The sequence below is a fragment of the Typopeltis vanoorti genome, chromosome 13, assembly GCF_054136105.1.
Source record: "Typopeltis vanoorti isolate ZY-2024b chromosome 13, IOZ_Tvanoo_1.0, whole genome shotgun sequence".
Lineage (NCBI taxonomy): Eukaryota > Metazoa > Arthropoda > Arachnida > Uropygi > Thelyphonidae > Typopeltis > Typopeltis vanoorti.
In genome coordinates, this window is record NC_143561.1 from 83155577 (window position 1) to 83169573 (window position 13997).

General features: G+C 36.9%; 1 protein-coding gene across 8 annotated transcripts in view; it reads left to right on the forward strand.

Annotated features, from left to right (window-relative positions):
* Positions 1–13997, forward strand: part of LOC150100319 (poly(rC)-binding protein 3-like) — an 874229-nt gene that overhangs the window by 193493 nt on the left and 666739 nt on the right. The window lies entirely within an intron of this gene.

A 13997-nucleotide genomic window follows, 5' to 3' on the forward strand; every position in this document is an offset into this window, starting at 1 on the left:
GTTTTTCCTCTAGCTAAAATAGTTATTTAAAAAAAAGGTTTCTACTGCGTTTATTTTTCATGTTACAAACAGTTTTATTTATTTATTTATTATTATTTTTTCATATAATTCCGTTTGACACCTTTATCGGAGGATTTTTAAGATTCATTTTTAAAAACTATTCCTGCCATACCACGTTGAACATAAAATCTATCTAGTGAACAATGAAATAAAATGGCACTGATAGAATTTTGATCAAATTTTGAATGCAAAGAAAGTATAAGTAACTGCGTAGACTGATTACAGTTAGTACGGAATTATGTAAATAGAAATCTTGAAGATCGAAACTGTTACCACACAATATCTGCGTATCATGAGTGAATGGAATTCCGAATGCTCGCAAAGAGTCGTTCCACAAGGACCTTGTAAATCATATTTGTTTAGGTAGTTTGAAATTCATACATTGAACGACCGCAAGATAAATCAACGAAACGAATTTACAGAATACAGCGATGAGATGAGAAATTGAGTTGGTGCAGCTTGTTTATTTAACATGTTGATGAGTTTCGAAAAGATTTAAATTTTGAAATATCGATTAATTTACAGAAAGTTAGCATTTATCACCAGACCACCTGATAGGACTCCGGATTTCCACTTCCCCTCTCATATCTTTATTTTTTATTTTTAGCTGCGTAACTTCTAGAATAGTAGTCGACATTTCAGTATTGTCTAAATAGGAAACATTGAATTAAATCTAAGAAAGATGTAGAACTTGAATCTGAACAATGTTTTCTAGCGAGATAAATACACAAATAATCTTTATATTACGCCTTCAGAGGCTTAATATGAAGTCTCGGGGTAGTCCATTGACTTCACGAGTTTCCGAAACAATCCACCGGTATCTTATTCTATTCCATGTGGACATGATGAATTCCTGCAGATTTATTGATGGCGAGATTCCGTTACTAACATCGTGTGCCATGTTATAGAAATGCTTAAGAGAATTGGAATATGTTGACTGAAAGGGCAGTTCATTAATTTAAATTCGTTATCATGTTCTTATTTTCATTCTTGGACGTCACATGTTAGAGTCAGCATAAATGAGTAGATTTAGTCGGCAATGATGTTCATATGAGCTGCACCATATAAATCTTTTCTCTACTACACATACCCACCATTGAATTAGAAAATCTTATCTAACACCTCCTTTAGCCCGAATTCATACATATGCGGTTTGGCATAGATTCCAGAAGGCGTTGGACTGCATCTACGTCTACAACATAGGCTATCAGGCGTTCACCAGTTCTTTAACTGGCCCAGATTGGACGGAAGATGACTTTGCTCCCCGATCTGTTTTTCTAACATGTCGTGTACATTCTCAACGGGGTTCAGATCCGGGCTTTGTGGTAGCCAGGGAAGATGGTGGAAGTCGCTGTCATGCTCTGAGAACCACTGCTGAACAATTCTTGCGCGATGAATAAGACCATTGTCGTCCATGAATCAACCTTCATCTGCTGGATAGAAAGTCAACATTCCAGGATGGACTTGATCGGCAATAATGTTCAACTATTCCTTGGAGGACATCCTACTTCCGATTAGGGGACCCGTTCCCTACCAACAGAACATTCCCCACACCATGACACCACATCCAGAACCTTGTGTTATGTTTACAAGGCTAGCTGGGTTCATTGCTTCATGGGGTTCACACTTAAAATCTCTTCCTACCGTCGTTACAGAACAAGGTGACCCATGATCCGTCGGATTACATGACTTTTTTTTTCCAATCTTCAAGTGTCCAGTCACGGTATTCCTGGCACCACTGTAGACAAACTTTCCCGTTGTTTGCAGAAATCACTGGTTTCGATATAGGCATGCGACTGCCAATACCGATCCTCTTCAATTCCATGCATAGTTCGGTAACATATGGGTCAGGAACAGCCTTCATTAAATGCTTTGGCCAATTACTGCATACAGAGTTCTGTTAATGTTTGCCCATACGAGCCTTCTCGACGACAGCAATCTCGTTCCTGATAGACTATCTTAGGACCATAGTTTAAGCCTCTTATACAAGCGGTGTGGATTATTTTTCCACTGATTAAACCTTCTGAGAAACCAGTCAGCTCTACTCTTTTCAAAATCGTGGCTTCAGCAAGACGGGTACCCACAATAAGCCCTTTATCGCTGCTTTGCATTGTGCCCATACACGATGAGTCCATTGTTTTTGTGTTCTTATTGCCACTCCGAAAGATCCTTTGTTTTTCCCATTGCGATCAACATTATTGATGATTACTGACCAACACCATTCTTAAATAGTTGCCTAGAACACGTGGTGATGCATGGCCAAGTATTTTGCATATACGCTGCATAAGTGACGTTTACTTATATCTGCATAAAGGTTTCTAATTCAGTGGCCGGCTTGTACTACATATATAGTAGCCTATATGTGTAGTAGAACAAGGGCTAAATGGACTGCTGCTTTGCATTGTACCCATACGCGATGAGTCTATTGTTTTGTTTTCTAATTGCCACACCCTCGTAGGAATCTCCGCATGAAATCAGAGGAACTGAGATTTATGAATTCATGCAGTGTTTCATCATTCCTCTAGTGTCCAATGCCACTTTTCCCTTCGTTCATCATATGCCACTTTTCCCTTCGTTCATCATATGCCACTTTTCCCTTCGTTCATTATCCAACAAAAGGCAACGGCCTTTTGTTGGATAAGCATAATACTCCTAATCGTCGTATCCTGTTATATTCCATTTAGGACAGTATCTGACACATGGCGTGCTCACATTTCCTTGCAGTCTTTCATCCAAATGTTTCATTCATTTTAAGATAAAACCGCAATCATTTGATGAATTGTAACATGTTTATTTGACGTCATGTTCACCCTGTATCCTTCCTATTCATCTTACATTAATCATCTGTTCCGAATAGCCAATGTTGATGTAAGGTTTACAGTTCATCACACCGATCTTGACATCTCAGGTATACCAAGAACGTGAGGTTCTTCTATCAGGACAGTTCTTTCCGTCTCAACGGTCTGTCCTGCTTACCCTATCATACCCTGTTCGAATTCACACAAATCTATGACCTATGCTTATTATCATGCACTCTCACTTAAAGACACATGTTTTCTTCCAGTGACACTACTACGATTTGTTTAAAGCTGATGCGTGACACATCTCATTAGTCATGGAGTGGTTACGAGTGGATTCCATATAGTGTAGGGATGCTAATATTTTGGGCTGCTGAGCATATAGGAGCCCCCTTAGTTCACTCGCTTTTAACAATGCCCTTTAGTAGGAAAGACCTCCCAGAAAGGTAAGTTTGCTCATTTCTTACGGAAGAAGAAATGGTTTTCTTCCCTGGAATTCCGGCGTTTCATCCCTCAGTCAGCCAAACTGGCTGGGAGAAGACACGCAAGTTACGTACAAATGCCTGTGAAGGCATAATACTAAGCATCTTATATTATTAATGATATTAATGATATAATTATTAATATTATTATTGACAGGGTGTGTAAGTCTCCTATCCTATCCTTCTCGTCCGTCCCTTAGGACGGGTGGAGTCTTAAGGGACAGACTCAACCTTTAGAACCATATTGATCCCTATCGATCATGCTGTAATCATCCATTTATACTATAATTCCTTCATTCAGTAATGAGTTATCTTGATTAGGGAACTAATGAGGGGCTTACGACGAATTAATACAGCCGGTTCGTCACTCTTCTGCTGCTGCATTCTCTAAGGGGCAATATTCATGACTGTAATTCATGTATCGTTCGTGGGGTCGGTTTGTCTGTTCTGGGGGACGAAAAACTCGATTTTTGGGTGAAAAAACCTCCTACCTCCGTATGAGACCGGCTAACTCACCTTTCGTGGAAAGAAACCAGATAAGGGTTCCTCAGGCCACCGACGGGAATCGAACCCAGGTCTTTCCGACCAAAGGGCTTCGTCTGTATTGACTGAGCTACAGAGGCTAGGGTGTGTAAGTACCACTAATGAACAAGTCGATAAGTATATAGGATTGCAGATAATTCGCGGATTGCTCGTTTTACAAATGCTGTCGACGACCACATATTTGTTTTTCTTTTATTTTGATATGAATTCTGTGGTATCCATTCTAAGATAAAACCGCTCCGTTAATGTCTCATTCTCTCTCTCTCTCTCTCTCTCTCTCTCTCACACACAGGCTGCAGCCCGTGCACCCTTTCTTGACAAGACTAGTTTCTCCCCAAACAGTGTTTAAGGTTTCGACAGTCTCTTTTGATGAGTAATCATCCTTTTGAAATGGCCTTTTTGGGTGACCTTACTGCTTCCCTATTTTATATTGTGCAAAATAAAGTGATATTACTTGTAAAGGAATTTAAGTCTATCCTCTTTCTCCCCACAAACAAAGGCTATCTTTGGAAGAAATCTTTCCTCTTAGCCATTTAACCGAAAGAAATCGATGTGTAATGCGATGTTAGACTCCATAATGCAAACATGAGTTCGCACTATGTGAATTTTTTATGTGGCTCATACCTTCATTCATTTTCTTTAAGTGGTGTAATACGACCTAAGAGAGAGAAAGAAATAAGCAGTATGTTGAATTTCTAATGTCACCGTATACATGACCTATCTATCGTACCATTTGAAATTCGTTCCCCAGACATTTTTTTGAAGCGGAACAACTAGGCGTCTTTAGACCATAAATCAAATTCCCATCCTCCCTAATTTTTTGATGCGAGTTTGATTACAGCACGTGTTCTAAAGTTCATTAGATTGCTGTTCGAAAGAGAAAAGGGAAGAAAGATTAATACCATTCCTTCTTTAAGAACATTTGCTGCTGAAATATATAAATTTGATTATTGTTTAATTTCAAAATCCAACTGCTTCATTTCATAGTTTATGCACTACGATTAAAATAATGAAATTTCAGAAAGCAAACTTATCATATTTGTATTTCCAACTAGCTACTAACCCGTGAAAATTTCCCCATACCAATTCAAAGAAATATTTGTCATAAGAACCTAAGGATACTATATGAACATTGCATAACAACCGTATTTGCCAATGAGACAGCGCACAAATTATCTTTCTCTTCGTTTTGTGATTTACATGATCTAGTGTGTGTTTGCTATCAAATATAAATCATTAAATTGAAAGAATGATTCTTGATGGTGGATTTAGACCACTGCCTTTTCAAAGTGTGGAACGCGTATATACGCGACAGAATGATACCCATCTTATGCCTAATGGATTGCTTGTTGCTATTTCTGTTGAACTCCGTTATGATGGATCGGTGGCTGATAAAAGAAGATCTTTTGAAAAGCAAAAAAGTGAAGCCACTGGGAGTGTTATAACTACGATGAAAAATGCAGTGTGTGTGTGTGGCACAAAAGCAGTTTCACTACTTATATAAAGAAGTCTTTTATTTCCAGATATGTACTTAAATTTAATTATTATTATTTAAAATTTAACAGACTGTACTCAGAAGTTTGTACTCAGTAAAGGTTAAGGTCTATCACTGTTAGGTTCTACTCTTCCGATATGATCAGAATCATTAATTGATTCTTGTTTAACTCGGAGAGGGAATATGCTGTTATGGTGGAGGTCCCAAAAAGAGTGCGCGAATGCTTTAAGTTAGAGGAACAACTGATTGAGGCCATCATATTAAAGAAGGCTAATCAGCTAATTCTATGTGTTTTAGAACAGAGACATTGTTTTCAAAATTTGACTTTTAAGAGGACTCAAAAAGCAAAACAGCTCGAAACAAAAGCAATTGGAAATGCACGAAATTTACTGAAATTTGGAACGCAGATTTGAAATATGTTTTTTTTTTAATCTTTCATTTTTTTTTTCTTTTCAGAATGCCACTTTATCGTTGGATTGAAATTTTTGATAAAGATTGGCTTGCGAGGCAGATTTTTGTTCCAGGATAGATGAATGTTTCCGATGAGCTTCTAATATCCGTAATTCGTTTCTTTCCACGGTTTCATTAAACTGTGTTTAATGAAAACTTTTAAAAAATCTCTAAATAAAACCGTTTATTTAAGGAATAAATTCCAGCAGAGATGTGAAACTATGACATTTTATTGATTCAGAGAACGGACAATTCCCAATTTTTGACAATAAACGAAATAAATTTGAAAAATCAGCGTGGTTGTTTTAAGTCCATTCGAACTTCCCTGATAACATAAAATCTGATGATTAATATTGTGAATGAAATCATAAGATGCTAAAGATGCCTTTCCTTGATTCGCATCAAGGAAAGGAAGAAGATACGGTTGAAAGGAAGAGGGAAGGAATTGCAGTATGCTGAACAGAAAATTGCCGGCTTGTTATTCAGGAAACTCTCTGGAAATTACACATGAGAAATAACAAAAAAATTAAATCGCTTAATTTAGTAATAAGTACTATTTTTATTTTTAACAAAATTTTATGTGCATGTAAGGTTTTTATGCTACTACAAGAGTAAGTGATACAGTAATTTCTGAAATCAGATAAAATTATATTTTACTTTAAGAATAAATTTTTAAAAATCTGTCGTGAGGCCTTATGCGTGCTTTACCCATGTGTGCTTCATAATTAACATCTTATTTAATAGGTGTGTATCGATCATGCTGTAATCATCCATTTATACTATAATTCCTTCATTCAGTAATGAGTTATCTTGATTAGAAAACGTTTGATCGATTGTGATAAAGCGATTCAGTTCATGAAGATAAGAATGTCTTAGTGAATCTTCGAATTCAGTTGTTTAGTATTAGATGTGAGAATTTGACTTAATACTGAGTTCTAGCCCATGTTGATTTTAATAGGGGGAAAGCAACGCATCGGATGCAAGTGAATTTGTAAGTGCAGAAAATTAGCTTTCATATCGAATGAGTTAAATACAATTTAATTCAGCAGTTTTCTCTTAAAAAGGAACAGTTCCCTTTATTATTTTGATGTACCATTATAATACATCCGTCTGATAACGTTTCTACTTCTATTGTGCTAGACTGCCAAAAAAAGAGACCCTTATAGGTTTAATTTTAGTCGCCATTTGTAACTTTTTATAGGCTTATTTTCAGCCGGTTCCCGAGTTAGTATCTTTACGGCAGACATGGAGCATTTCTGGTCAGGAAACTTGGGGTTTGAACCCCTGAACACAAAACAGTTTTTTGTTCTCACCTATGAAAGGCTAAACCTGTACGACATTAATATCTACAAACCCTGCTCTAGAGACCGAACAGGAAACTGTTTTTCAAGCTTCTATTAAGCAAGACGATGGGTTTCTCACCGACCGATGAAATTCACCTCACACCTAAAGACATTCGCAAACAACATCCATACCCACGGCGGTATTCGAACTCACAGTCTGTTTGCAGAGCGAGTACGTTAGCCATCCGGCCATACAGGTCAGCCATAGCATTGACCTTATAACTCCTTATTTCAGACATATCATTTTTAGGATTTAGGAGTAAGAGATGCCGGTAATTGTCTGCAGTAGCTCTTGTCCTGAATTCCCGAAATTGTCGGTAACTTTGAGTTCAACTATCGTCGATGACAAAGAGCCGATACCGGCTGCTCGCCAATTTCCTGAAGTTGTTAATCTGTGGTACGGGGGCGCACTCAGGGTTAAGTAGTTTAGAAACTTTGCTCTCGATACTAAAGGATTTTTACAAGCCAGTTCAGGCCTCAAATAAGCAGATGGTGATCTCAGTCGCGGTTAAAATTTATTTTCCACTTTCACCGACACCAATGGCAGAGGAGGAGGATTTGAACTGACGATCCATTGGTGGCTAAGGGAAAGAGGTATCCACTTAGCTATCCAGACTGGTGATTGTCCTACAGGTTTGACTGGCTGTATTAAAATAACTTCATCAATTTAAATTGTCGTAAAATTATGGACGAACGAAATGTCGCTGAACGAAATGTATTCTGATTGACAAATGCGAATAAAATGATTTATGATTTTAATACAAGCTACAATGAATTTCCAGTTTCCCAAAAATTCGACTACATCAAACTCCCCTTTTAGAGCATCTCGTTTTATTGATGACGTTCATTAAAATTCTTAATTTAACGTAAAAACAGAAGGATTCATTAGATCAATGGCTAGTTATGCCGTTAAGAAAGGTGGAAATGCGTTTTAGTTTCGGAAGAGTTTTCTGTCAGGAGGACTTCAGTCTTTCGTCTCGCAAAGTTGGAACTCATTCTGCTAAACAGATGCACTGAACCCTTCACGATCTTTGTTGCATCTGCACTGAGCCAGCTAACGACAGTCACTCTGTGTTGTGTTCAGAAGTTTCTAGCCAGGGAATTTTTATCGGATAAATTCCGGCTTTCAAATACGTTACATTTACAGATAAAACAAATCACATAAAACATATCAATACTTTTTGCATCGGTGTGTTATATTTGCGGAAATCTAAGACAGGCAAACCAAATTCTAGTCCCGTTGTGAAGTTATTTCTGTTCGGTTATACGTTTTTCTAAATAAGTGGAATACTACGGTTGTTGTTTTGCTATTTTCCATTATTTCTTATTGGTAGAACGTAGTTATAGCGATGCATTCTCGAGTTGAAGTAAGCGAAAATGAGGAGCACGCAGGAATACATAATGACTGAATATGTTTCTGTAAGCAAATTCAACGCGTTATTTGAAGGTTTCATTACTACGTTTGCTTTGCAATAAACAATTTGATTGAAAGAATCTTGGTTCATTCCTAAAGTACGAATGTTGTTCGAAAAATTCCTGATCTAGTATCGAAATGTAAATAATATTTTCTTTTTAATGACTTTAAGCTTTTGTACGTAATACTCCAAACTCATTTTAAAATGCAAATGACAGTCTTTGGGGAAATCAACAAACTCTTCGGAAACATAAGGAAGCGCGTGCACCTAAATATTTTATTTCTTTCAGTAATGGAAAGCAAAATAGAAACGCAAATATAGTAGTGCAGTCGTTTCAGACGGGTATGTGAAGAACACTGAGAATCGGAAATATCGTCGTTATAAAGAAAAACTGACTGGGTTTACACAGACGAAGAAATTTAGATAAGATTAAATTTGAACTATCTGGCATTGATATACAGCTCAAACTACTTAATACGTTGCTAGTAACTTGTTATACTAGTCCGTTCTGATAACATCGAAAGAGTTAAGGGATAAGATTTAGTCAAAATTCAGCAGTCAGTAATATTGTCAGGGAATACAAACCGCGCAGAACTGTCAGAAATAATCACGAGAAATACATAACTAGAACTAAAACCTCTCCAAACGAAAAACCGTTTTAACAAGATCATACAAGGGCTGGACTGTAAGGTTAATGTATAGTACTTGTTATATATTAACAGATATTTCCATGATAACCATAGAGTCCCCATTTAGTAACAGATGGTAAGATCCGTGTCTCTACTATTACATTTGAGTGCAAGAGGATCACAGCTCGGGAAAATCTTCTTACTATGTTGTTTTCTTATATACTTGGCGACCCGTTTATTAGAAATACTTACTTAATGTTTTCCGACCACCGTAAGCAGTCAGAGCGATGTTCTAGAAACATTCCATATTTATTCCGCTCCCAAGTCGTATGTGAAATTCCTGCAGTGTGATATTTCTCTGTCATGAGCATCTGATTCCATCACATACCAAAGGTGTTCAGTTGATTTTGGATTGAGGCAGTCCATTAAAATAATCAACTATGTTGTTCCTTTTATTATTTCCTAGATAAACGTGCCCTGTGACACGGTGTGGTATTTTGTTGCAAGTATTCATCACAAGCACGATAAAGTCATCATGAATGGATGGATTTAGTGACGATGGTAATTGGTGAATCACATCATTCAACCCTTGGGCTAGAACATGTTGTATCAAGGAGTAAATTAATTCCAGTGAAAACACGCCCGAGACCATCGCTTCACTCACACGCCTCTTTGCACCGACCAGGAGTAATGGGTCCATGGCGTCGTTTTGTCACGACCTTGTCCTTCTACCCTCATGAAATAAGAGAAACCTCCACTCATTACTCCGTATATATCCGAAATATCCAACTGAACATTCAGTTTACTTCTTCCATAACTTAGGCGAAAGAATGAACACGTGCCCTTTTGGAGATACTGAGTTCGAATTCTATCTAGAACGCGAACAACAACCGGCTTTCCATCCGAAGGCGAGTTAGCCCTTGTCGTACTTAAGATTCCGCTCCCAAGTCGTATGTGAAACCCGCAGTTTTGCGTTTTCATTCCGTAAACGCAAAAATGTCGGATAAAATACACACACGAAGTTATCAATTACTTCGGCGTCATTCTAAATAGTAACATGATTTTAAAATATAACGATTTATGGATGATTTCTTGGTTAATCTTCATGAGCTGTAGCAGTTGGGGAATCATGTAATGGGTGTTTGTTTTTACGAGCTTGTTTCTTGTTCGGTGAAGAAAGTCGAAAGACGGAATTACTGCCTCTTTCAGGAGAAAGAGGCAGTAATTCCGTCTTGTTCATTTGGCTAATTATTAACTAGACCAAATAACCGCTTCAGTAATAATTTTTTTCTAGCATAGGCAATTGTTTTTAAGAGTAAGAACAACGCCGATCCGTGTTCCATATTCACTTGCGCCAATGAAGACGCTGTCAACAATTGCAGCCAGCCTACAGAATTAAGATATTTCATTCTATTCATCGGCATTAGTACAGATTGCTTCTAGTGCGACTCCATACTGTGTTTATCAGTTTCAGGATATTTACACTGTAATATATTGATCAATAGTTGATGTTCACTGCATGGGATGTCATTTAAAAATTGAAAATGCATAGATGAAACATAGATGAGAACAGCGGAAACTTAACATGCTCCCATGAGATTATAACATTAAAAATAATGTCATCTTTCCTAATGTAATCCGTTCTTATGTTTCCTGTCTTCCCCTATAGAATTCTATCTACGGCATCGCTACCTTCATGCTCTCTTTAAGGAATTTTCGTTTAGAACGCTTTCTTGCTATCATCGTATCAAGTGCTTTCTAATTATCTCGCCTTTTTTTTATTCCACACGTGTTCGACTGATATATAAAGGCGTTCTCTTTCTGCAGTGACTGTTTTTTCCTCGGAAACTCTATTATTGCATTGTAATTAAATTATCTGTACACAATGGAATCCGCCGATCGGGCGTTTTAGTTCCCAAATGAATTTTTTTTTTAATTTAAAGCATAATTGCGAATGCATAATGCGTACATTTTAATTCTTCATATTCCAAACATGACAATGGCCCGAATAAAAATCATAATATATTCAGTTTGGGATTCTAGGATCCCCTGGGAATATATCCAGCTTTCACTGGAAATGTAAAAGCTGGATATATCAAGTGTTTTACTTGAAAGTACCTGGAATATACCTTGTACAGTTAAGACGATTTTTTTACTCTACTCTCGTTCGCTTTGACTCTTGAGAGCATCAGTAGTTCAGTCGGCATTGATTATGCCCTTCGGTTGAAGTGACACAGGTTCTAATTCCCTCTAGGAAACGAAGAACCTTTATAAGGACTTTTCAATGGAAGGTGAGTTAGTCATTCACATTCGAGTAGCAGAGTTTTCATTTCGGAAACTCGGGATTTTCTTCTCGAAAATCAGACAACCGATCATAAGAGCACCCACAATTCAGAGACATAATTCACCGTCCTCATAACCTTATTTGCTTCGACCATAACTTAATATAGCCACATACTTCCGAATGCCGCCAGGTTCATGCCTACCACTGGAAAGAACTAATAAATTAAACCGCTACTGTCTAGTAGTGTAACTGTATAAACTGAACTAATAACAGCTGATGATTGGAGAAAGAGGTCGGTATTATACGAGGGTGGTCTGAAAAGTTCTCGGCCTAACAATGAAAAAACGAATTTATAATTTTAAAAATATTTTTATTATTCAACATAATCTCCCTTAAGACTAATACATTTATTCCATTATCCCGTCCCTGTAGTGGTTCTCAGTAAGATCTGCAAAATACCCTTCTACAGCTGCAATTACCTCTTGATTCTAAGAAAAACGATGACCAGCGAGGAAGAGGTTTAATTTGGGGAAGAGATAGAAGGCAAAGAGAGCCAAATCTCGGGAATAGGGTGGATGCTCCAACAATTTATAGTGCAGATCCCTATTTTCCCATTGCCAAAACACTTTTGTGGGCAGATGCATTGTCCTGATGAAAGATGCTTTTTTTTCTTCTGAAAACCGAGTCTTTTCTCACGAATTTTTTCGTCTAGTCTGGTTAAAAGATCGGAATAATATTTCCCGGTTATTGTTTTACCCTTTTCAAGATAATTAATAAACAAAATGCCTTTAGCATCCCAAAACACCGATGCCATGATCTTTTCTTCTTTGGCGCTGAACAACCGGCTTCTGTCCACTGTTTTGACTGCTGTTTGGATTTTGGTGTGTAATGGTGAATCCAAGTCTCATCCATAGTAATAAATCGACGCACAAAATCAGTTTTATTCTTGTTAAAACGCTCGAAGCACTGTTCAGAGATTTTCATGCGAGTGCGTTTTTGATCAGCGCGGCACCCATCTTGCACAAAGTTTCATTTGCAATCTTTCATGCAGAATATATCCAATACGTTCTTTTGAAATGCGTATAGTCTCCGCAAATTCACGCACTTTCATTCGTCGGTTATTCAATACCATATTGTGTACTTGATCAATGATTTCTGGTGTTGTTACACTTTTTCGACGTCCTTCACGTGGATTATCTTCAAGGCTGCTACGGCCACGTTTAAACTCGGCAGCTTATTTCTTAATTGTCGAAAACGAAGGAGAAGAGTGCCCATGAACTTTTATAAACTTCGAATGAATTTATTTTGACGTTAAACCTTCTTTTACTAAGAATTTTATAACCGCACGATACTCAATTTTATCCATTTCAAAGGATACAGACAACACTTTTGCTTCAGACAGTTGTATAAACACAAACCACTTGATAGAATGACTTGCAATATGCTTATGACAGATGTACCAATTTAGAAAAAAAAATCGTGCCGATAGTGTTGCTATCTATGGCCGAGGCCGAGAACGTTTCAGACTACCCCTCGTAACATCTTTTAGTTCGCTATTACAACTTAATACCGATTGTAGCTTGAAGATTGCAGAGCTAATATCTTCATATTACTTTCCGATTTTGCTTTAAAATAAGGGTTTGATATATCATAGAAAACCTTGGGATCACAAATGAAGTACAACGCATATTTTAATGAGTTAGAAGACAACTGCCAACTTAACATTCGTTTAAAAATAGATTTTTATTTTCTCTCCTCAATATATGAATAAAACATAGAAATAGAATGAGCTTAAAATGCTTTATACTTGGTGCTGTAATGCTTTTAATCCAAGTTATGTATGCATTTTCCGGACAATAGAAACTGGTTTTGATTTATTACTGAAAACGTCAGTATCAAGTAAAATGTTTGCAGTGGTTGGTCAGAAATAAAGATCATTGTTTTTGATCAACAAGCTTATCCTTACAAGAACAAAAGCAGAAAACAAAAGCACTAACATTGGCTAATTAGACTTTTTAAAAAGTTGTCTAGTTCACCTTAAGCGATCATCACCGGTAGCGTAGTCCTTAGCGATTATGCCCTTTCTTTGGAGCTGTGTTCTGTTCTAAGTATAGGAATTACCTTTATACAGGTTTTATTACTAAAAATGACTTCGCCAATGTTAGATGGAAGTGTAAAGTTCTCTTTTCCCTCCTGAGCTTGCCTTTTTCCTTCAGAAACTTGTAACCTTTCCCGTTTGCAACAAATTTTTAAGCATGTAGTACCTATCGGTCAAGGAGTGAATATGATTAACAATGTGGCAAAACTTAATAACACTTCACTCGCAACTAGTATTGGGAAAAGTTAGTACTTTTTTTGTATCGAATAACAAAAATTATAAAATACTATAACTTAAAAATTAATAAAGTACGATAGAGTAAACAATTGAATATAAAAGTATTATTAATTAAAATTGATTAAAATGTACGACCGAATAATAAAAATTAAATAAAAATACT